At 37.1% G+C, this 26,603-nt stretch overlaps 1 protein-coding gene and 1 long non-coding RNA gene across 16 annotated transcripts in view; one reads left to right on the top strand and one right to left on the bottom strand.

Moving 5' to 3' along the window:
• CHRM3 (cholinergic receptor muscarinic 3) overlaps window positions 1-26,603 on the top strand; it is a 516,344-nt gene that overhangs the window by 310,869 nt on the left and 178,872 nt on the right. The gene's annotated exons all lie outside the window — the stretch shown is intronic.
• LOC107127532 (uncharacterized) lies at window positions 1,667-24,871 on the bottom strand. Its single transcript, XR_006697680.3, has 3 exons — window positions 24,806-24,871; window positions 8,368-8,455; window positions 1,667-2,015 (listed from the first exon to the last, which is right to left on the bottom strand). It is a non-coding gene; the product is annotated as an uncharacterized lncRNA (long non-coding RNA).

Genomic DNA, 26,603 nt, shown 5'->3' with positions numbered 1-26,603 from the left:
CTATCTTTATAGGAAAGGGAAAATTAACCCGTATGAGGATATAAAGAAGAGAAAATGACTTTTAGGCTGGCAAATAGATTCACTATATATGTATACACACACACACACACACACACATATATGTGTGTGTGTGTGTGTGTATATATATATTTATATATATTTATATTTATATAAATATATATTTATCATATATATTTAAAATATGTATTTAAAATACATTTATATATATATTTATCAAATAGCCTTGATGTTCAACATAAAGAATAGAGACATTATTCTAGGCAATGGAGCTCCATGGCCAATGTATACAAGATGATAAAATTACCTTGGAATACTAAGTAAGCTTTTATATACAACAGAGATGCAAAGTTGTAAAACAAATGATAAAGGTAGATAAGATTGAAAATAAAAGAGAAGAATTAAATATCATAAGTCTGATGAGGAGCTTGGATGTCAAGGAGAATGGTTATCATTTATTTAGATTATTTTAATTTGTTTTTTAATAAATTACTAAATTATTTTATGTTATATTTATATGTTACATTATATGTGAATTATAAATAATTCATGATATGCAAGTAAATTATAATAAATACAATGATATATATTATATATAGTGAATATACAATAAAATATAATAAACATGCATTATTATAATTTATAATTATGTTATTACATTCTAAATATATTTAGAAAATTATTTGTAAATGATTCATTTATGGGATAGAAGGAAAATTTTGCTGACAGAAAGGATACTTTCCTTTAAAATCCAAGAGATGGAAAGGTTCCTGAACACAGCAGGGTCATCCCATGGCTAGGAGGACAGACCAGTTCCCCAATCCACATCATACGAGGAGCTGAAGCCCTGTTTTCAAACACTGTCTCCTGGGTTGGATTGGCTGTCTCCATTTCACCAACTTCTTGAAACTTAACACCTGGAAAAAAATGTTCCTCCCTCTCAGCACTGCCCCATCTCACTCCCCACACGTGTGTATGTACATACACACACAGACATGCACAGACATGCGCCCCCACACATGTGCGTGAACACACACACACAAAGGCATGCACCGCCACACACGTGTGCATGTACACCCAGAGGCGTGCACGGCATGCACAAATGCACATGCCTTATGCTACATGCATTGAAATGCTAAAGGGCTACATACAAAAAAAACTGGATTTGTCATCATAAATAGTTTCTGGAAAAGTAGGAAAAGCAGAAGGATATTTTTTCAACTTTTATAAGAACAGCAAAGGCAACGTGTGGTAGTAGAAGGAACATAGACTTTGGAGTCTGGCAGTCAGCCTTGTGCTGAGCTCCACAAACAATTTTCTGGGTAACTGTGGACAAATGAACTAACCTTACAAACTTTGGTTAACATTTATGTAAGGTAGGGATAAAAATGTCATATAGCTATTTGGAGGACTAGACGAAATAAGTTATATAAAGAATACAGTAAGTTGCATATGCCTTTCATTATTCTGATTTTTAATTTTAATAACCAGAAGGATTCCAGACATTTCTCCCAGTAGATTTAAACATATGCTTACGCACAGACTGACTTGCTATTTTACTCATGAGTCTAAAAAAAATTAGCTGTATAATAAAAAAATCAGAATATCTGTATGGAAAAACACACAGCTGTTGTGGGCCTGTGATAATTCTCAGCAGAACTGGCAACTATTGTTTGGGTAAAGTTTCCTTCAGTCATTTTGCAAACCTCAGTGTTCCGAATTATGAGCTAACTGTTTTAGAAGTGAATAAAATCTACACTTTCAAGTGAATATACCAGTGTTAGAAGGAAACATAAGGAACAATTCTAAATTCTTACGCAGATGCACGGTAATGGGCCTGCAGAGACATACAATAGCAAGAAAGCAATGGTTTTGAAATAGGATGTAAATAAAACATCCTTCTTTTCTTCATTGCTTTTGTAGTTCTTTTGTACTCCATAATTCCAATAGACATTTTCTGGGCAAGAGAGTTTGTCAGCAATTATTCTGTTGAGGATCTGGAAAAAAAAAAAAAACAATAATTAAATACCTTCACTTATCCTACTTTATCCCTGACTCTGTAGCTAAACTTAAGCATGGATTGAAAATAAACATACCTTGAGATAATTTAATATAGAAGAGTATTGGCCTTGAAACAATCTTTCAGACCACGATTCAGATTAAATTCATTTATGAATACTCTTTTAACTCTTTCTTCAATCTGTCTCTAACTTGGTAAATAACTACTGTGGAATATTTCATGAAGAAAAAAATACCATTGAACTCCTCATAGGCAGGCAATGGCAGTAAGCGAATGTGCTAATTCTGCAACATGGGAGGAGATGTGGCCTGAAGGATAATTGAGGGTGTGTAATAACACTTTAGTTTTTAGACTAAACCATGTATATGTGATCTTCCCCCACCTCTTGCTAAATGATAGCAACAAGCTTGTGGTGGTTCAGGACAAAACCTTGGGGCCATCCTTGAATCTGGCTCTTCTTCCATGCTCCCAGTTGGATTCATTCATCAGCACTCATCAGCTGTATCTAGAATTTCACAAATTCTCACCGTTTATGCTGGCCTGAGCTCGGATTAGCTCTTACTCAGATGATTGCAGGAGACTTCCAGTTGCCCTCCTTGCTTTAGCACTGATCCCTTCAACTTATCTTTTGCACAGTAGCTGGAGTTATATTCTAAAATTCAGTCTCTACTCAACACCCTCCAGTGGCTTCCCAGCCTCTCTTATTGGAGAGGATTTCCTAACTATCCTACATAAAAGAACATCTCAGCACCTCCACCCCTGGGACTCTCTAAACCCCGCACCTCCTTTATTTTTCTCCACAGCACCGTTCACCAGCATTCATCCTATAATTTTGGGTGTTTATTTGTGGGCTTAACCACCTAAAAATATAAGCCTCATCCAGAAAGGGCCAGTTTTTGCCAAGGTTACTGTTCTATTCCTGGCTCTTTGTTTCCTGGTTTAATTTTTTTTTTTTTTTTTTTTTTCGTGTTTGGGGTCTATAGGTTCTGTGATACTATCTGCTGACTCCTTAGTGGGTGAAACAGAAGTTTCACATTTATCTCTTTGTCTTCTCACTCTCTGTCACCATGATTCCAAATAAACTAATTAATTCTCCTTAAGATCCCACTTTATTTTCTAACTCCAATAAATGTAATTATCCACTGCTGAATTGCTTGACACATGTAGAGGGTAAAAGCTTTCATTTTGCTGGCAATATAGTCTTTCACTCCCTCCCCAGTTAGGAAAAATAATAAAAGATATGTTACCCCAAAAGTATACTCCCTAAAACATACTGTTTTCTATCTGTTTCTATCTATTTTTTGCTTATATTTAAACATACAATGCTTTCTCTTGCTTTCTATTTTTCTGCAACTACGTTCAGTATTTAGCGCTCAAAGTTTTCAGACTGAAACCCAGACCAGTCACATCGACGTTTCTTGCAGTTTCTTGAGCACTTGAAGCTTGTTTGCCACCCCAGGTCTTTGTTCTCTGGGTTATTTTGTCTAACACTTTTTCAGACTGCCTCCTGGTGAGCAGGGGCCTTGGTTCTAATGTCTCCACCTTGAGGCAGATTTTACTGACCACCATATCTAAAATAGTCATATTCTTGACAATCACTCATTTTACCCACATAGCCTGCTTTATTTTTTTCTGTAAAGCAGCCAATGTTACCTTATAAATTTAGCTGTCATTTTGTACCCTCCAGTAGAATAAAGTTCCTTTGAATCGGTGACTTTATCTACTCATTTCTCCAGCTAGGACAGAGCTGCCTATGTGGCAGGGGTTCCATATGTGTTGAGAAAAAAAAAAAAAAGTGAATGAATGAATTCCTTTGTATAGACATTAAGCTGCTAAAAGGGGGTTATAAATCCCTTTAACCTCTTGTCACTAGCTGCTTTTGGAAATACCATTGTCAGGGACAGGTTTTTGAGAGTTCTTTAACCTATGAGGCAATTTCTAGACATTTATTTTAAGTTGGGACGTTCTACTTAAGTAGCTAAATTGCGAATTAAAGAGGTTAACCAGTGACAGATCTAAATTCTTCATTATTGACAAACTACTTTGTTTTATCTTTTCTTTAAAGCTCAAGTGTTTTAAAAAATTAATATCAAAATGTAAAACAATATCCGCATTAAGTTAAAATGATATTAATTGCTATTTGACATGAAGCGCCATTGTATCATGAGATATTATGAAAGGTAACTCTGCAGTCCTCCTCCACCTCTGCCAGGTGAGGAAGGACACTGATTGTGATGCTTCTAATGGCAATTTCATGTTGCCAACATAGACCTTGAAAGCTAGTTAATGTTGTTGGACTTGTCATGGAATTCCACAAACAAACCATTGTGAATCAAACAATTAAATAGCCCAATTAAAGACAAATAACAGTCGTTCCATTATCTGCATCTATGTGTTATATGTATAACTATATCCATATTATTGAAATATATATATAGCTATATGCATATAGATACTCTCTATATATGGAACTATACCCATATATATGTGTATGTATGTATATAACTACATCCATATTATGGAAGATCAGTCTTGCAGTTGATCAGGAAATTGCAAAATTCTGTGATCTAAGTTGGGCAAATATTTTGTATAATCTTATTAATTCCATATCTATAGGCAGGCTGATAATGCAAGAACACCCGACAACCTAAATGATGAGAAATAGCATTGTAAATGGTTAAGATTGTTAAAACTATGGAGATAGATATGTTATGGGTTTGGGTATGTGACATATGAGCAGGAGGGTATGAACAGATGAGGAGGGGACTCGTGGTTCACTTTGGATACAAGCTTCAGTTAAGCACTTAAATTAGAATAGTTTACTGAGTATTATTTAGTCATTTAACCAGGTACCAGACAGAGAATTTAGTAACTGTATTGAATGCCAAGCTTAGATAAAGTAAATTAAAATTTTTTTCTTATATCTCAATTCTTGACAAGTTGCTTCTTTCTAAGCATAAAGAAAATAAGTATAGCCTTTAAGGCCTTAATACTTTTGGCTTTGGAGTGAAGGTTGACCACTCCTCAACCATGTACCCTGGTACCTCTCACCACACCCCAAAACACCTGCTGTGTTCCTAACTTCATTCATGCTATACCTCCCACCAAGAAAGCCCATCTCCTTCTTTCCCCTTTGTTTGGCTTCATTTTAGGAAACTGAAATAATACTGTTCTGAGTTTTCAAAACTATTTGACCACTCTCACTCATTCTGCAACACCCAGCAAAAATGCCACCTCCCCACGATACCACCCTGCGTTTCCAGGTAGCATAAGTGAGACCTCCTTCTGGGCCCTTGACATTGTACAGATGCAGCTGCAGTGGCACAGATGAGATTCCTTCATTTTCTCATTCCTTCTGTTTCTACCACTACACCATAAGGTTTTGAGGTCATGCATGGATCGTGTCTGTAACCCCAATAACAAATTGGAGTTTTCTTCCTCCTCTGAGACTGGGTAAACTTTACTGACTCCCATCCAACTTTGCATCCTTTGAGTCCAGGGTGCTCCCCAAAAGTCTTGAACATTACTCAAGAGTTTACTCCTATTCAGTCCCCAGTGTCTGCACTCCTCTTTCCATATGGTTCAATAAAGCTTGGCCACCCAGACCCCCCATTCCATCCATCAGCCCAAAGATTTAATAAATCATTAATTATTAATAATACATGATATTAATATTAAATAGTAAGAAATAATAAATTATTATTATTGATAAATATTAATAAATTCATCAAGTTCCAGAGGGCTTGAGGGGTTCTGAGGAGAGGATCACAAAACAATAGATCTCCTTCCACCAACTCTTTAGTCCACTGCCACACTCCCTCTGTCTCTATCTTCTCATCTCCATTTCCCTCTCTCTCTCTCTCTCTCTTTTTTTCTAGTGACAGGGTCTCACTCTGTTGCCCAGACTAAAGAACAAGGGTGTGATCATAGCTTACTGCAGCCTCAAACTCCTGGGCTCAAGGGATCCTCCTGCTTCAGCCTCCTGAGTAGCTAGGACTACAGGCAATGCACCACCGTATTGTAGAGATGAAGTCTCACTCTATTGCCCAAGCTGGTCTCAAGCTCCACATCCCGCCCCATTCCCCTCTAGCTATAGCTAGATCCTCACCAGGGATCCCCAGAGCAGATCCCCCCAGACTTAGATGCCTTTTGATCTCAGCCTTTGCCTCCAGTAAGCCCATTCAGAAATATTCCCAACAAAGAAAACTCTCCCTTTAAGATAAACTCGCAGACCACTCAAAAAGAGAAGTTTTTTTTTTATCTCAGTTATACATTATATCCATCTTTGTCATGAGCATAGGATCAATAATTTTGTAGATGTTTAAAAAATAATTTTATTCACTGTAATTGTTCCAGTTATCTTGGTCCCTGATCAATTTCAGGTAACTTTAGAAGCCTTCTATTTTAGTTATCCTTGGTTGTGATTTGAATGACTTAGTTGGTTTGTGAGCTATTTTAATTTTGCTTTTGTCCTTTACAGAATTCTCTTCAGGTCAGAAGAAGAAAAAAGATTATTTGAAAGTAATCTCTTACTTAGGAAATATTTCTTGAAAATAAGTGAAATTTTTTTTGAAAGCTGAAAATGACAAAATTCACCTTTCAGTTTTATTGTCAGGATCTTATACTAACAGAACTATGTAGTTGGAATGAATGAAAAAACAGAACTCTCTGTAAGCTGGGGTATTTCTGACTACTGAAAATACTTTACATTTTAACAAGTGTCTGTGGATAGCATTTAAAAGAATATAAGCATAATGCCATGTTTCCTCGAATACTTGCATTGCAATCTCAAAAGCTATTTCCCTTAGAAATCTGAGAACAGTGATACATCTATTTGGTAAAGACTGTATTTTGTAAACCCCAAAGCACTAATAAATGAGTGTTTCTCTTTAATGAGAAGGTCCAGTGTTTCATCATGGACAAATACCCACATTTTATTGAGTAGAGATGGCCTGTTATCCCCAGGGTTATCCCCTGACCATCTCTGGACTATTTCATTACTCCTCTGCAGTGGAATTTGATCATAAAGTAAAAAGACATATTTTTGGCCTTTTAATTTACCCAGGATTTAAACATAGGTATGATACAGCGACAAGTTAATCAGAGATGTGTTTGGCCATTTAAATCCCCTTCAAATCCTTGACACAGGGCCAGAAGCCAGTGCCTAAAAAGGAAGTCCACACAGGCAGCACCAACGCTGCCTGCTGAGCCCGGCACAATCTGCTTCTGCAAAGACTGTGTAAACGTACTTCATGGGCCTTTCTGTGCAGTAGAAGACAAGAGCATAAAGTACATTAAGTGTGTTCACTCCATGTCTGGGAGGCAGCTGAGCCAAATAAAGTGAATTCCAAATTGGAAGTCAGAGACCTGAATTATAGTTCCAGTTATACTGTTTATTATCTGCATATCCTTAACCAAATCATTTCTGAGTTCTGGGTGTCCATTTCTTCATCTATAATTATGGATGATACTATTTGCCCTGTAATTAAACTGTTGATTCTCTAGGGATGGTTGATATCTTGTTCTTCCTTTCCATCACAATTGTCCCTGGCCCATTGCTCAACAAAGGCTTTTTGAGGAATTAAAATAGGTATGTTGTGGGGCATAAAATAAAATAATAAACAGAACAACCTCCAAATAAAATGTAGAATGATTAATGCAACTATAATTTTATTTTGTATACTGCGTTATTGAAGATGCATTGCTTATTCCACAATTCGCGCCAACACCAACATCACATTGATGAGAAGCCTCCCTGTATGTTGGGCTTAGTTATTCTATACCTCCCATCACAGATCTCCATGGACAGAGAATTTTGCATGTACCTATTTCATTCTGTTATGTCAGCCACAGCTGGGGTGACCACTTGTCCCAGTTTGCTGGAGACCTCTGCAATTTACCTCTGTTGCCGTGACACAGTTATGATTACTCTCTTTCACTAACGAACATGCCTTAGTCTGGATGATAAATTGTGTGATCACCTTATTTAAGTATTAAAAAATGATGTTCCATTAAATTGTTTTATGGAGGAGGGACAAAACATAAACCCAGAGAAATGTATGTAGCTCTTTAAGGTTTTAAGCCCTGTTCTTTAAACCAGACATGATGTTAATATGGCAGATTTCTTTCATATCATTTGGGTAACTCGTCTGTGTATGCCTAACCAGCAATGCTTACAAAATTAGGAGATGTCTCTCAAGGCCTTAGTTCACTGACTTAAAACTGCTTTTTGCTTGCCTGCGGGAAACCCAGCCTTCTATTAGTTTTTGCATCTGAAGAACTTCTGGAAATTTCCAGGATCTTCATTCATTAATTTAATAAATACTCACAGCACTAACACAGACAGCATGCCGTGAGCTCCTGGGTGTGCAGTGGTGAACAAGAACAGACAGCCTTGGCCCTCATGGAGCTCGTCATCTAAAGAGAGAAACAGGTGTTAGTAATTTTACAAACAAAAAGCTGCTCTTCTGATGCTGCACCTAGCCCATAATGCTTCAAAGGAAAGGTGGCAGCGTAGGGTGCTCTGAGAGCCCCTGATAGTGGGATTTGAGCTTGTCAAGAATGCTCAGGGAAAGTTTTTTGTGGAAGCTCTCATTAAGCTGAGACCTGAAAGAGAAATCAAAGTTACTTGGGTGAGGCAGGATGAGCAGAGACAGAAGACAGATTGTGCCAAGGCCCTGCAGTAGAAGGGCGCACAGGCACAGGACGGGGAGGAGATAGAAAGGACAGAAATTGCACAAACACATAACACAGCAAGAAGAGAAAGCCTCGTGGAAAATGAGGCTGCAGAGGTAGCTCAAGAGGTAGGGAAGAAATTCAAGTGTTTTAATCCAGTGTTGATACAGTCAGAATTGTGCCTAGAAAATATTAGCTCAACTCAGTTGTGAAGAACACACTGAGGGGCAGGAGAACCAGAGTAGGTGAGGTGACAAGGAAGGAGGCAAAATTTGGTGAGTTTGAGGTTTGAGATGCCTGATCTCTTGAACAACCTAGGTGGGTAGTTGTACAGTGATAACTACAGCATGTGAAAGAGATGTGAGAGAGACATGGCATTGCATGGAATGAAGATTTTGCCAATAGTTTAAGCTGAGAAAGAGTACTGTGGAAGAACTTGTTAAAAGGTGGACAAATGAAAAGAACCCTGAAAAGAAGAGGTAAGGGGGAATTTAGGGAATGATGATGTCCTGAAGCCAGGGAAAGAGTGAATTATAAGATGGGAGTGGCTAACAGTATCAAATACCACAGATTAAGTGAGTAAAAACTGAAAAGTACCCATTAAGTTTATCAACTATGAGGTTACTGATTACCTTGGAAATATCAGCTTCAGTGAAGAACTGTTAAGAATTAAAGGCATATTTAGATTGGTTAAGAGCAAATGACTGGGTACACACTACATATTTTAAGTAGTTAGACCATAAAAGGACAGAGGGCACTATAACTAGAGGAGGAAATAGGCTATGTACAAGAATTTTTGTCAATGATTTGGTTTGGTTTGTTTTGAGAAGGCTTGTATGCAGTGGTGTTCTGATAAACCAGGCCTCCAGAGGAGAAATAAAAGCTCTAATTTGTAGCTACTACAGATGACCATGGCGTAAACACCCTCACCATGGCTGGGGTAAAACTATCAAGGCAGAATGCAGATTTGAGAAGATACCCAGAATTAGCTATCAGCTTCAGTGCACCACCGCATAGAAACCAATGGGATGGGAGAGGTTGATGGTTTGTGTGAGAAGTGGGATTGCTAATAAAACAGATAAAGAGGGAAGAAGGTAGGATCCAGAGTAAAGGTGGGAAGATTAGTTTTGGATAAGAGAAAAGATATCTTTTCTAATGAGTTGGGTGGCAAAGAGTTACAATGGAATCAGCTCACCGGGAGGAAAGGAAATTGAATGAATTCTCACTTCATGGGCTATTTTACCTGTAAATTAGGACAGGAGGGCTTTGCTGAGAGTGAGGAAGTGGCAGTTGGTACATAATGTTGGATTGGAAGAAACAGTTAAAGCTTGAAAGAAAAAGAGATGTGGAAGGAAATGTGGACAGTGTTGAAGTCCTAGTGATGTTGAAGACCAGGGCTTTGTACCCGTACCATTCTGCAGAGTCACATGAAATTATCTGGAATGTAGCAACCTGGGTATATGAAAACAGACGTAAAATAATTGCATTGATCTTGGGTTGAAATTTTGGAGGAAAATGTGGAGGGATGACAAGAATTCAAGCGAGAAGTGGGTACTGACAGGAGGATGTTTGAAATGATAGGCTATGATGTCTAGGTAAATGAGAGAAGAAAGAGAGCCAAGGGGAGCTTTTAGAAGTAAAGAAAGTGATACTTTTAAGAGATTTGAGATCTGAATGAGGCTGTGGAACAGATGGAGTGGAAATACGAAGTCAGTAGAGTTGAAAAGTTGGATGGTGCCGTTTAGAGAATAACTTCAGAGAAAGAACAAGTATAGAGGTGGCCAAGTTTGGGGTGGCCATGATTGTGACTGGCTGAAGCAGAGTGGAGGCTCAAAAGACTATCATAGTGAATAATAGGGAACTGTAAAGCTGGTGCTGGATGATAACTGAAAAGGGCATTGACGTCATCCAGGATCTTGGGTTGGATATTAAGACTTTAAGCCGTGTACCAAAGCCTTTGTTAAATGTAGAAGGCTTCACTGGGACCCCAGCCATTCACAGGGAGAAATGATGTTTACGGCTAAACAGTGTGACTCTCAAAAGAGTCATTTTTTTTTTTTTTGCAAGAGAGTGAATAAATAATATTTTTAATTTGGTAATAAAGAAAGCCAACCAGTGGGTCCTAAAATAGTGAGGATTAAAAAAAAGAAGAGGAAGAGGGGAAGGGAGAAGAAGGGAAAGGAAAGAAGAACCTAAACTTTAAAAAACGTTGCTAGATGAAGGGAGGAGCCCAAACATAGCTCAAGTGGAGCAGGGATGTAGCTCTCTGAAAAAATGAGAATGTACAGGAGGATTCATTTGGTTTATTTGTATGTGTATTTGGTTGTTTGGCTTGGTTTAGATTTGTTATTAATAGTCTGTTTTGATTTTAACCATCCATATGGCATATTTGAAGAATACTTGTTCCAGAAGATAGTTATGAGATGACATATTAAGAGACGATAATTGAAATGTCCTCAATGCCAGTAAAACGAATGTTCTCAATCACTTCCAGTTTGTTTTTTGTTTTTTTTTTTGCATGAACAAAATTACCATGAGTACATTTTCCAAAAAAGAAAAAGTTCAAATGTAAGATCTGAATTGAATTGTGAGCTTCTCAAACAGTCTTGTTGGATTCATGTCTCAACTGCAAAAGATTGAGATCCCGAATAAGGCTTATGGGTGTATTAAAACTGTACACTTGCAGAGGAAGTAGCCTTGAATAGCTATTGGCCTTGAAAGCAACCAGTTTTGTGGACTTAATTATGCTGGTACCAGGAAAGCATAGAATAGATCCTCTTGATAACAAGAGCCATGCTGGACATTAACAGTATCACAGAGAGGAGTGGGGACCATTTCTTTGGAATAAAGTTGAAATATGTTTCTTAATAGACAACTCTCTCAGCATTATAAAATCCTGATATAGAGCTCAAGAAAAGACACACACACACACAAGATTTTTATCGTTGTTACGTTACTAAATAACAACTAATGTGGTTATTGGTTGTTATCAGTTGGTTAGGGATTGGAGTTAATGTTTCTTCAGATCTGAGCAATAACCTATGTGGTAAAGTCTTAGTGTGGCAAAAATTTGGAATCCGAGGGGTGTGCTTACGTAATTTGCTTTCTTAAGGTATGGTTTACTCTTTTATGCTACCTGTCATTTCTGCTTTAAACAATGTCCAGGAAATTCAGCCATACACAACAAAGAACCAGATCCCTCATTTCAGTTCTATCCTTCCTCCTCTAGAATTGACATTCGTTGAGGCCATGTCCTCAAAGTGACGTGTCCTGCTCTAGCTAAATGGCAGTAATCTGTGTTTTATTCCAGCAGTTTATCAAGCTATGTCATTTTATGCCATGTCAGTTTATAGAGAGTGGCACAAGATACAACAGGATAGGGAAGTTGAGTTTTCTATTTGTCTACTTCATTGAAAACACGATTTTGTTTACTGACAAGTAAATGGTATAGGTATAAGCAAAGAGTAGCAATTACCATATTATTTTGCCAGAATCCTCATGTTACCGTTTCAAAAAATGCCAAGAAAGATGACAGTGCATGTTATAACGTCCCTTACAAATAATAGCTAAGCTTTAATCAACTGATGTACAGACACACTCAGGATTGAAATGCAACCTACTAGGGTGAAACATGACAAGCAGTTCATTGAACACTGCGCAGAAGGTAAATGAAGTGTATATTTTCCAATCACAACTGGAATTTTAAGTGAGTGAAATGGAATAAACTCAGTTTGGAATTTGAAATAAATTCACCGTGGAATGTGTCTTAGAGACCAAGGTTTACACTAGTGCTATACAAACCCCTCAGCATGAAACATGACACAAGATGAAATTTTCCTGGCATCTTAGAGTCAGATACAGACTTCTGAAGGACCAGGGCACAGACATTTCATCAAGAGCTGTTTGTTTCTAATTGCGGAAGAAAATACAGATGTTTATATAATACTCTGGGTCAGGAGTAATATTCCACCTGGTACATGGAGTTGTGTACACTTTCTCGAGGTGGTATTTCTATCTGAGTGTTACCAATAAAACATTTTCATCAAATGTCCATTCTTCTTTTTCTTGAAGTCTGCTTGCATAGTTCTAAGGAGTGTCATAGATCACACATAGTGACACTGATGAGTAGAAATGAGAAGTGGTTGGAGAAAACACAAGGAAAGAATCAACTTGAAGTCATTCAGAAGTAACCACTAGTAGCAATTTAACTACCCGGTTGCCAAAGCTTTTTGCTTAAATTACAGATTCTCATGAGCTAGTAACTTTGCAGGGGAGTCAGAAAGAGGAACAGGTATTATACGCAAGGCCGAAGAAGCAGTTGGTAACTACCAATACATCTTTTTCTAAGGTAAGTTTAAGGTCACAAAAAGACTTACTGTACAGAGTTGAAAAACTTACATATTTCTTAGAAGCTTAGAAGTTATGAGTTTAGTTGGGGCTCCAGGAAGATGCAAGATGCTAGACTCCAAAAAATAAGAGAGAGGTCCTGTGTAGAATAACACCCTACAGATTAAAGGAGGACTCAAGACTAGAGGAAAAATTTAACAAAATACAGGGCTATGAGTTAGGCGTTCCTAGTTAGAGTCTGAGTGTCTGGAAATGATGAAATGGGTGAGCTCCAGGAATGCAGGATGTGTGAAACTGGTAATCAGATCTACTGGTTTGCTTGTTCTGAGTGTATCATTAGGGTTTTTGGAGACTGGTGTTAGTGGTGTCGGCAGAATTAGTCCCCTGCACTTGTGTTATACTTTTCCACTTTAAACAGTAGCTTGTAGTTATTTAGCCCTCATTTGCATTCAGGTAAAACCAAGATAGCACCCTATAATCCAGCAAATATTTGTTTTCCTGGCAGTCTTACAGTTTCAGGGGGCAGTTCTACAGTGTTTACAGCTTCCACTGCTTGGAGCTTTCTGTATGTTTATCCTTGGATTAGACTCAAAGTAAGCTGATTTTATCAAGCCACCGGGTAATTCTGTCCATTTCATCTGGCGATTTTAGTACAGTATTGTTGCAACTGACCTGTATACGTAAGGAATTACTGGGTCATCAGCTCAGGGGAACGTCTTTTGATTATGAACACACTTTCAGCATGTGTCCACTGAAGGTAAGGGGCAAAGAAGAATTGCATGATCTACTTGAATGCCTGTTTTAAATAGATAAAAGTGGGATTTTGGGCACGGCCTGGTTATATCTTCTTAAACATAAGTAGTAGAGCCGCGACTCAGCGTAGCAACAAGAGATCTTTTGAACAACTGAACATTCAGATGGAGCCACTGTGTCCTTCAAACCACATCCTTCCTGCTGCCTGTGGGAAAGGGGTGATATTTGTGTTGAGCTCTGAGCACATGCAGAACAGATCTGTGTGTATTTCCACAAATAAAAGGACATTGTGTGTGTGTTTGGCACCTGGGATGGCAAAAGCAGTTAATTGCTTCCGAAAGCTTTGTTCCAACCCAGGGATCGGCAGGATTTTTAAGCACTGAACTAGGAACTGGGCACTAAAAATACCCATGCAGAAGACCTATGATAGCAGTGAGTTTGCAGAGCAGAGCTAAGACTTGCAAACTGTGTCATATCTGTGTCTTTACTTACTATGGTTGAGAGGAAAGGATTTAACATGCCGCGTTTCCAGCCTGCAAACTAATGAGCCGTGTTGTAGTAACGTTTTGAGATATTGTATGTTGTGTTGTTTCTATGAGGATAATTCAGAATATATAGAATATGAGCATATGTTTTTCTAAAGCAAAAAACTTTGCCCTAGTTTCTTTGCTTATATTGTTCACATCATGTTCATATAGTCACTGACAGTTAATGATTTTTGTCATTTAGTCAGAAATAAAGTAGTTCTCTGCCTCTGAACCCCCCCAGAAAAACCTAAATTAAAATAAAAGATATATTAAAATTAAACTTGGATTATGAAAATGAAACAGTAATGCTCTCATGCCATTCAACGCCAGACTTTTCATATTACAGATAGTTAGCAAGTGAACAGAAAGCTAAGCATGAACATATTTTAAATGCTCCTGATATTTTCAAATGCTTAATCCTAAGCCTTAAAGGGTTTTATCTATAGAGATTTGGGGAATTTCAGTGTTTCTTTCTCTTATTTTAGATTTTCTGTTAAGTTATTCTCCAGAGTTTTTATATAAAATGCATGAATAAGCATGATTTAACGAGAAGACAAAGTCTTAAGTACTGTAATTCATGTTGGAAATCATGAGTATTGTTAAGTCTTCGTACTTATAATCAAAGTGGTCATCTCCTGAATATAATGAAAATAAGAGCAAGTGATAGCCCCTTATCTTTATTTCAATATGCTTTTTCTGCATGAGTTTGAACAACTCAGACAAGGAAATATCTTGTTGAAGGGTGAGATGCATTTTTAAATTTATTTTTGCTTAATTTGCACTCAACTGAAATTGATTTGAGAACATATATTTAAGCAAAGATCTTCATAAATTATTATAGTATGAGAATTGTATATTGTGACATGTTTAATAATCATGATTTTGTTCCAGTGATCCAATAAAAGGGAGTGCTCAATCGAAGGATCAGAAATGTATCAAAAAGCCCAAACTCTGCACAGTACAATGATTCCTAATTCTCAAAAAATCCAATGGGTTTTAGTTTCTAAAAGTGATACAACACAAGAGTACAGAGTCTCGTTCTAATTCTGTGAGTGAAATTCTCTTTAGAGGGAATGCTGAATAAAAAAGATGAGATCAGGGAAAGAGGTGAAAGAAATGTTCTTCTCCAGTTCACCTTACATTAGGAGTCAACTTTTACCCCAGCTCAGGCAAAGGTACTTATGTGAGAATCCCGGTACTTCAGGATCAAGAGAACAAAAAACAAGTAAATGATAGGCATGGTATTAAACCTTAGCTATGGCATTTCTATTGAGCAACCGTTAATGTTTTGGAAGGTTCTAAATCATAACAAAGAGTGTGTATCTCATGCAAGATATAAATGCATTTCATTAACAGGGAGAACAAAGTTTAGAGTTGAAAGTAAATCAAAGTAGGAGTTTGTATTTTAATGAAGTACAGAAAAGCTGCCCTCCTAAAAAAACTGAAAAGGACTGAAAAATGTCCTTTACATATGTCAGTAGAAATGAAGAACATGTATTGAATTAATTCCTGTGCTGAAAATTCATCATGCAATAGCCAATAGGTATTATCTTTCTACAGTACGAGAAGTACAAAAGAAGTCTTTACTATATAATCTGGTTCAGATTATATGCACTCAAGTGTATCATAGGCACTCGTGAAACAATTGGAGGAAAATACAAACAAAACAAAACAACGTAATAGTGTGGCATGAAAAAATAAATTTTGCAGCAGGTGAGAGAGGGAAATCAGAACTGATGGGAGATTTGCAGGACAGTGAAGTATTTTTTAAGATGCACCTTAAAAAGGGGTGAAATGTCTCCCTTCAACAAAAGGCTTTCCAGACCATGAAATCCTAGAAGAAAATGAAAAATCATTAATTTGCCAATTCACATTCAGCTTTTGGTTCATGGGACAAGCATTTAGATACAACGCAACCTATTTGATCTTCTCCTGCATAAATCATTCAGTTCCTTTAATGTTCCAGCCAAAGCCTGTGAAGCAATGTAACTGCTTGATTTTGTCAGGCGATTTATAAAAATGTAGTCACCTGGAAAATGCTAAAAGGATTGACTGAAACCAATTTTCACTCTTGTGAAATGTGTCTTTGTTTCAGTCAGGTTGACTCAATAGCTAACAAAACAGAGAGAACCTGACAGACATGTTTCCCAGTGCCCGTTGGCCTTATGTGCCTACCCACTCACATAGACCTAGTTAGTTACATGAACAGATATTATTGCTGTCTCCTCCCCACAAATATTATTTTTGCTACCTCAAAGAGACTTTCCTCTTGCAATTTAACAGTAAAAGGACACAAATAACAAAATCTTAAGACTTAAGTTCTAGTCTGAATGTCATTGCCTATAGGATTTGTGACTGGTTTTTATTTGACATCTCTTAGTCTTGGTTTTTCTTCGTTGCATTATTACTCATTCAGCACTCTGAGCAATACAAATGCATTTTCTGCAGTGCAAATGTATTGGAATTAAACATCTTCATTATGTTAAATATTAAGTAGAACTTTGTACAAATAATGCATTTCATTTAGAACTGAGTTAACATATTCAAGAGTGGCATTGAATTCAGAAACTGAATTCTTTCTGGCCTGGACAAGCTATGCATTTATTGTTAAGAACATTCATAAACGTGATTGTACCTTATTGAATCTCCTATTTCTTTTAACTTATTTTTTTCATTGTTAGCACATTCCAGGGTAGATATGAACATGTATCAACTATGGAATATAAAAAATTAAAAGGGAAATAAAGATCAAGCTAGAATTGGTTGATTATGTCATCACTGTACTAATTCATTTTCCTCAAAGTACAAAAATTCCATGTTGATGTATATATTGTACCCAGATTAGCACTTGGAGTCAATAGAGATTTTTGAATTTTCTCAGTATCCTCTGCTTTCTATCTCTCATTTCACTTCTGTAAGGTGAGAAATACTGTTGAGTTGGAATGTCCATAATATCTAAACTGGCTTTCATGAAGAAGAGGTAACTATGTCCATTTATTTAGCTATACACCAGGCACTAGCACTCAATTAATTACTTGCCAGAAATGCTAAATACATGAAACAATTCTGTTCAATAAGGATAAAACGGTGCTATAGATATTCTAAGGATAAAATAAGGAAAAAAATAAATGCATTCTAAACTGTAATTAATTATAGCTTTAATTTTTAAATGCTAATGTTTTGTCAATATTTTTCTTTGAAAGGTCAACAATGTATATTATCTTAATAGAGATCATATGAACTGCATTACATTTTGCCTCATTTTGGACTGATGTTTCCACTTTGTCTTTCAAAATAAATAATGGGTCAATAAGCATTGCCAAATTCAATACATAGACAAATGTTTATTAAGCTCCCATATGGCTATTACTAAAATATACTACTACAAATATCTGTAATAATTGCTGCCATATATGGAACAATTCCTGTATACCAGATGCTGCTTAGTACTTCATATGTTCCATCTCACCACACTGATCATTTGGAGGATGTATGGTGATTAAATATAATCCCCATCATCTGGGGCAAAGTGTATGAGGTATGCGTAGAATTAGAGTAGGAGTTGCTGTGGGTCAACATGACTGGCCCAGAGCTAATACGTTTTAAGGCCCTCCTCTTCTCACCATTTAGCCTCGTGGGATTCTAGAACTTAAAGATGAGGCCTCAGAGTATAGACCAGTAGAAGTTTGCATCCTGGCTGCAGCAGTTCAGCTGAGTGCCAGGTTGAGTAGCCTGCCAAAACTCCAGGGGCTTTCACCACAAAACTAGGGAAACAAACTCCATTTTATGAATGGGTGTATTTTGGCCCTGAGCTGATATTCACTGAAGCCAAGCTGTACGGCCTCTGGTACTCCCAAATATGCTTTAAAACACACAAACCTGCCTTTTTTTTTCCCCATCCAAGTCAATGTTGGCCCAAAGTCAGAAGCCTTGCCGTTTTTGGTCATGTTGTAGATGCTGGACCAACGTCGACTTGGTAAGAATGTTGACTTAGGAGGGTGTGAACACATCCTGGCCCTGATAAACTTCCCAAATGTACAGAAGTGCCTCTTGAGCTCTTAATGAAATGAAGTAAGTCTAATTCTCTGCATTAGGTCATTCGTTGAGTAGTCTCGTGTCAAAGTCCAAAACAGTACACCTGTGGGGCTGACATTGGCAAAGCGATAATATCTTTGTAGTATTCTTCAGAGTAAGCTGTTTTCTTTTTCTTTTTATCACCATATACGATAGTGGCTGAGTCCGTTTTAGAATTATGAGTTAATAAATCTAGGCTTTGCCATTTAATTGTTTGTGTGTTGGAAGTTTACTTAACCTCACTCTATTTCCCTTAGGTGTAAAATGCATATATCAGTAGGGCTGTTGGGAGGATTCAGTGGGATTTTATAGGTGAAGTGCTTAGCACAGTGTCTGATACATGCAGTACACTCAATAAATGCTAATGTGAGAATAAGATGATGTTTAGGGTAAGGATTCTTTAGTTGGACATTTACTTTCACATAGATATTCCAAATACACCTGAAAGAGAGCTCCTTCATCTTCCCCCCTCTGATGCATTGATGCCTCTGGGTGTCACATTCCAATGTTTTACCAAATGATTGAAGCTAGAAATTCTCATTGCTAGCTCTTCATTCCCTGGCTCCCACATCTAATCACGTATCAAGGCCTGATGATTTTACCGTCTAAATATGGTCTTGAACTTCTCAGTTCAAGCGGTCCTCCTGCCTCAGCCTCACAAGGTGCTGAGATTACAGTCCTGACCCACCCCACCATGCTCAGCCAAGTGACTTATTCTTATGTTTAATCTTGTTAATATTCCCCGCTGCTATCCCTATCTGCACTGTCAACCATGTTGCTCTTCCTATTACTTAGCAATACGAACTAAGCACTTTAGGATGGTGTCATCTATGATCTAGTTGCTGCTTCCTTCTCCAACAACCTATTTTAGACTTAGAAAAGTATTTAGTAAGCTTTATTATTGTCTGGAGGATAATGGCAGTGCATTTCTTTTTGTTTTGGTAGCAGAATGCTAGCATACTTTATGAAATGATTATGTCATTTTTCTACCATTAGAAGGGTTAAATTGAAGCTTGGGGAACATAAATAACTGTAACTGGTGAATTATTGACCATTTTTGTCCCCAAAATACTATATTATCAGTGAGTAAAGAGATCAGGTAAACAGCCCACATATACAAACTAAAATTGAATTTATTTCTACTGAAAATGGATGAAAAGATATTTTTATCTACTAGAGTAATTCCACCCTATGTCACATGATATATTTTTTTGTTTCTGGTTACTGGACATGCCTGATGTTTCTATGCCAAAATGTCTCACTGAATAAATAAAGATAACATTATGGCCTCATTTATTAGATTTTAAACTGCTTGACAGGAGGGAGACTGTCTGACAAACGTGCTTAGAACAGGGCAAAATACTTTGTCATCAATCTGTAAATGCTTGTTGATTGATTGGTGGTCAGGTCATGGATTTTGGATTGTTGAACCAACAGTAATGAAAACTTTACTATCTGGCTAAATACTTTACAAAGACTCTTTGCCCTGACGTCTGGTCTGGAATTTGCAAACTATTTCAAAAAGGTAAAGCTACCTTCTTGGGTAGCTTTGGGTAAAAATAATTTAGACTGGGTAAAAATAATGACCAATGGCTTGAATTCAAGTGAGCAAATGTATAACTTGATTATGCAGATGTACAGACTTTTCTTAAAATTTATTAAACAATATTATAAAATATTACTAAAAACACCAGTGTAAATGTCTTTAAACTGCCCCATACTTGTATATTATAGCACAGAGATCAGAAAATCACAACCCTCGGGGTAAAATCTGGCCCACTCCCTGTTTCCATAAGAGAATTTGTATTGGAACACAGCCATGCACATTCATTTACATGTTGTCTATGACTGCTTGTGCACTACAATAGCAGAGTTGAGTAGTTCCAACAACGCCTTTAGAACCGCTAAGGCCCTTCTCTGAAAAGTGTATTGACCCCTGTTCTAGCATGTTCTAGATCATGTGCTATTCTAATTCTTTTGTGTCTAGATGCTGTTATATTAACATATAATTTTGGTGCATTATGAGTCAGTATAGGTTTTATGTATGCATTAAAATAATATTCTTATGTGTACCAAACTTTTGAATAAAATAGTAGTAGATGAATAATATTTTATGAAGTTAACGTGCCATGTATTACAAAACTAGATTCCATTTATTGATCATTTAGGGTTTTTTCCCCCTATATTTTCTTGCATTGTGACTAATCCTGATTTACCTTTGAAAAAATCTGATCTGATTTTCCTTTGCCTTGTGGCTGTGTTGAAGCATAACGTATTAAAGTAGATCCTATAGCTAAAGAGGTTATCAGGTGGTTGTATCAGGTTTTGTGGGGCTCAGAACTGACTTTAATGGCGTCAGCAATTACTTGTCTGATTCTCTATAAGATGCATGGTGATATCTAGCGTACAGAACACTTGACTGAAATCAGTGAGTAATAATTCTGTTTTCTGCTGAATGTAAAATCCTTAACCCCTGGCTTAGCTTTTCTTCTGTGAAATTAGACATGACAATAAATGTCTTATTGAACCAGCTCCAAGAAATGGGGTGTTGATGAGACTGTGTTTTTGAATAAATAAGAACAATTTCATTATTACAATCCCAGCATCTAGCAGTACCTGATAGCAGTGCTTATTGAATACTCTTTGTCTAAATTAATAATTATACAATTGAAAAATCATAGATGTTCTGGAAAGCTACCATTAACAATAGAACTAGCTTCTAGATTTAGTAACTTTTAGTTTGGTTACTGGGTCTACCACTCACTGTCTCCAAAACTTATTTAAGCTCTAAGCCACAATTTTCTCATGTGTATGATAGTGATAATAATAGTATCTATCCCACAGAGTTATTGTGAGGATCAAATTTAAAAAATCGAAATAAGGCACTAACAATGTACTTGACACATAGTCCGTACCCAGGAAATGTAAGTTACTATCATGTTTCAATGCAGTTCTTAAATGGACAGATACAGCCTGCTTTGAAGGTAATTCTTCCTGGAAGGTTTTCATTTTCTATTTGGACAGAATTGTTATTCTGAGTAGCCTGCACCTGACCCCAAAAGAATGAATATTAAAATGTATTATTATTTTAAAATGTCAGTTTCATAATTTCTTGGCCAATTGAACCTTCCACAGTGAGGCACTCTCTCTGACCTTTTTTGGTAGCACCAATTGTTTAAAAGTCTCTCTGTAATTTTAAAAAGCTTTTGTGCTACTTTTCCTTGATGCTTATTATGAATTTGAAATCGTTTGCTATAAAAAGTATTTGGCTGTATGTGCTTTTATAATGAAAGTAATTTAATTGGGCATTCTGCCTCCACAGATCAGCAAGGGTCAAAATGACTTTTTTAAAGAGAACATGAGGCCGGGCGCGGTGGCTCAAGCCTGTAATCCCAGCACTTTGGGAGGCCGAGACGGGTGGATCACGAGGTCAGGAGATCGAGACCATCCTGGCTAACACGGTGAAACCCCGTCTCCACTAAAAAATACAAAAAAACTAGCCGGGCGAGGTGGCGGGCGCCTGTAGTCCCAGCTACTCGGGAGGCTGAGGCGGGAGAATGGCGTGAACCTGGGAGGCGGAGCTTGCAGTGAGCCGAGATCCGGCCACCGCACTCCAGCCTGGGCGACAGAGCGAGACTCCGTCTCAAAAAAAAAAAAAAAAAAAAAAAGAGAACATGAGAGAAGCATCACAGAAGGCAGAGAGGGAAAAAAAGACCTCACCATTTGCTTTCAGCACTGAATGGTCCATGCTTCATTAAGGCCAGTGGCGAGTCTCACGTGTCATGTATTTGCAAACCTGCTCCACTGATGGATACCTTCCCACACGTGTTCCCTGGAGTGGATGGTTAATCACCCCACATCTGTTTAGCTTGTACCTGCACAATTTGACAGTCCTGGGACAAGGACACCTTGAGCACAAGACACCAACTATCCTTACTCACTATTTTTTTTTTTTCTGAAATTCTTGCTGCCCTTAAAGTTTCCTTGTTGAGCTTTTCCAAGATTACACTTGTCGTGCTGTAAGACTACTAGAAAATAAATACTTTTCTTAAAGATGGGACACCCCAATCAAGGTAATTTACATAATCTACTCCTTTTCACACAATATTGCTAGGATTGTAGGGTTAACTACCTTTTTGCCCATTGTTGTTAAGAGTTTTCTGGAAGTGGAGCAAATACGCTTCGCTCTTAACAAACACATACTTCACAACAACCCCACTGACAGAAGCTGAATTTAACATCAGTTTTCAGGGTTATATCCCATTTGAATGAGATTGGGATATAACAGAATGAGACCTTAAGAGTTCTGGCAAAAATACCTGCTCTGTATAAGATGAAAACATGCCTATTCTGTAACCAACTCTCTGATAAAGGAAGTAATGTAGGTATGGTGATTAGGAGAGGAATCGTCTAGAAGACACCATGTCCATCCATCAATATTCTTGCTTAGTTTGGTCAAGTGAGTCTTTCAAATATTTGAATCTTTGTTTGCCCTATATTTTGTAAGTTCACAATGGTAGTTCAGTTAAGTATTATATGAATAAATTGCTCTTCAAAATATTCACAATGACATTAACTGACAAGTCTCTATAAAATCAGCAAAAACATTATCATCTTCTCATGTAGCTGAAGGTGGTGGAGTTAACGGAATAACATTAATATATTCTTAAACCAGAATGGAATTTTTATCACGAGGTCTCTGTTTTTCATTCTAACTTTGACTCAAGGATCTACTAAACCTTTTTGTCAGTCTCCATTGTGCACACACACACACACTCACATGTACGCCCTTTGAATCATCACAAGCACTTTTATTATTACTACAGATGAAACCAATGTGGATTCATTCATTCAATGCTTCATTCAAAATGTCTTGAGTGCCCATTGTGTTTTAGTCATTGCCTTGATCAGCAGGCCTCTAAGTGTAGTGTGTTGCCAAGCTGTGTGTTTTCCAGACCCTTTCAGGGAGTGCATGAGATGAGAACACTGAGAATGACATGAACTTTATTATAACACTAATACTCATAAGAACTCACTGTGTTGACATTTGCATTGCTGGTGTAAAAGCAATTGTAAGTAAAACTGCTGGTCCCTAAGTACAAACCAAGGCAAGGGCACAAAACTGTATTAGCCATTATATTATTTACTATCCCTTGCTCACACAGGTTTTACTTTAAAATGTTGGGATGAAGCAGTAAAAATAATAATAATAATTTTGTTAAATCTTCATCCCTGAGTGAACATCTTTTTAATATTCTGTGTGCACAGTGTGAAGTACACATAAACGTCTGTTTCATACTGAAGCATAATGGTTGTTATGAAGGAAAAAAATCACAGTGGCCTTGTTTCAGATGCAAGCTGAACTACATACTTCTTCAGGAAGCATCGTTTGTACTTGAAAGGACTAACAGATGAACTCTGGTTATTCAGACTTGGATATTTTGCAGACGTTTTCTCAAAAATGAATCAAGTGAGCCGTCACTACAAGGAAAACAGTTGACATTACTTGTTGTCAATGATAAAATTTTGAGCTTTCAAGCAAAATTTGAATTTTGGAAAAACTGTGTCCACCACAATGAGCTGGGCAACTTCATAATAGTTACAGAGTTTTCTGGTGAGATTGATGGTGAGATTAATTAATGTGGGTTTTTTGTATTAGATATAATGAAAGCGACCAAATTTGGATGATCTGTATAACTTAGTGAACAAATGCCTTAAAAGTGCATAATGTTACGAATCATGCATAGTAAAAGATTCATTCAAAATATAACAGGCTTTAATATACTTAGTGTGAAAACTTTACAGAAATGGTTTCAGGTTCCACTTTGCGTCACATATTTAAGAAACTACTACTTTTGAGTTTGGGTGTATTTTCAAAGTAAAATATCCACAATTATCTGAAAAGACTACTGAAATACTACTCTCTTGCTAACTATATATCTGTATGAAGCTGGATTTTCTTCCTTTGTATCAAAAGAACAACATATCTTTGAACTTGGACAAAGACACAAGAATCTAGCCATCTTTGATTAAGCCAGACATTAATGTGATTTACAAAGTTGTAAGGCAATACCACTCCTATCAATAAATGTTTGAGTTAGAAAATATAGCCAGTTTTCAACAAAAATACGTAAATTTTAAAACTTTGTAGTTGGTTTTTTATTTTAAAATTGTTTATTATTCTCAATTTTAAATTTTAATATGGTATAGCTATATGTCCCCATAAACAAAAGTCCTTTGTTATACTTAATAATTTTAACAGAGTAAGGAGAACTTGAGAGCAAAAATTTTGAGAACTAGTGTTTTAGATATGGGGAATGCAGTATCAAAGACACAGACTTCACCCCCCACAGTTTAATAGGGGAGGTAGAACAAGCAATGCAGTTCCTACCTTTCATGTGATGTCGTAGAGGTCTGTAAGCAGGCTATGGGAATACAGAGGCAGGGTTTCTAACTCATAGAAGTGGGAGAAGGAAGGCTTCTTAAGGGAAATATTATTTTATCAGAGCCTCAAAGTTTATCTGAATCTCTAAGTTCAAGTACATGTTAGGCTGATAAGGAGAGAGTGGGCATTCTTGTAGAGGGAACAGTCTGTTCAGAGAAACTGATGATAAGAGAACAAGCCATGTTCTAGGAGCTGCAAGTTTAGGTTGCATGAGTGAACCATGGACGCTGAGTCTGGAGTGGAGACGAAGAGCAGTACAATTTTCACAGGGCCCTGACAGTGGGGGCGCAACGGAAAGATTTGTATTTTATAAATTTTGAAAGGTAACTATTTTAGAAAGATAACTCTAGCAGAAGCAGAGAGGTTCATGGGGGCATTGAGAAAAAAGGCAGAGAGAGACAGAGATAATTTAGGACTCTGTTGCAATGATCTGAGAGAGCACTGATGAACGCTGTACTAAAGCAGTAACATAATGGAGGAAACTGAAGAAATAGATTCCAGCAGTGTTAAGGAGGTTGAATTTATAAGACTTGGTAGCCAACTGAATGCAAAGGATGAAGGAGAATAAGAAAAAAAATACAACTTTAAGTTTTTTACTCAGGTGGTTGGAAGATAGTGGTGCCATTCTTTGAATGAGAGAATTTAAAAAGAAAACAATTGGGGAAGGATGGTGTTGATAAATTTACTATAACATTTTGGAGCTTTAAAGGCTGTGGATCATCACATGAAGATAGCCAGTAGACAGTTGAATGTGCACTTCTGTTAGGTAAGAAAAATGCAGAGGCTAAAATGAGATTCAGGAGTCATCACTATATGGATGTCAGTGGAATCCATGAGTCTGACTGAGAGCACTCAGACAGTTGGTATGGGATGAAAACATAGCTGGCCTGAGGATATCTACATCAAACAGATGAAGAGAGGAAGAGGAATTATATTGCAAGTGATATTGGCTGTTCTAATATACGCTGTCTTATTTAAGGTGGAGATTAAGGAAGATTCCAGTTGATGATCTGTTCATAACCGAAGAATTCAGTGATCAGTTCTGTCACTATTCTTATATGCCATTAGTGTTGTGATAATCTGTATGCATTTCTTTCATGTGAGCAAGAACAAGAGAAAGGAAGAGGGAGAGCGCAAGGGGAGAGAGAACAGTAGAGGAGGGAGGGTAGAGTGGAGCGAGCGTGAATGTGTATGGAAACTGTGAACACTTTCTAGTACAAATCTTCCCCGTTTGAATATCTGGCAGCAGTTAGATAATTTAAAACATTTTAATTTTGGTTTAGATTCAAATGCATCTTTTGCCAACCATTTATGATCTATATATAGCCATTAAGATTGTTTCCTCAAAAACAGAAAAATCTTTACCATTGCCTCCATGGTTTGGCAGAGAAATGTTAGTCCAAAGCTAAAAAATTAACCAGTAATTAGCCATATGTGCTTGCATTTTACATTTTAAAATACATATTAAGCTACGCTATGGGGATTCTGGTTCCAAATTACAGACAATAAATGTAAACAATTGGATCCAAACACAATTATTTAGCAACCTTTCCATTTTAGTTCTAACTCAAAAAAATCTCTGAGTCTACAGATGCCCAGCCACACACCTATGGAGCACAGCCTGAGGGATTTACTCCACAGATTCGCACTTGGTCTGCCTCCTAGCCATGTGCTGATGAAGTTCAATGATTCAAATGAAGTCTTTAAAATACATAACATTTAGCTAAGTATACCTAATATCTCA

This window comes from Macaca fascicularis, chromosome 1 (assembly GCF_037993035.2).
Source record: "Macaca fascicularis isolate 582-1 chromosome 1, T2T-MFA8v1.1".
Lineage (NCBI taxonomy): Eukaryota > Metazoa > Chordata > Mammalia > Primates > Cercopithecidae > Macaca > Macaca fascicularis.
Note: the sequence above shows the minus strand (reverse complement) of the source record. Positions and strands in the feature narration are given on the sequence as shown.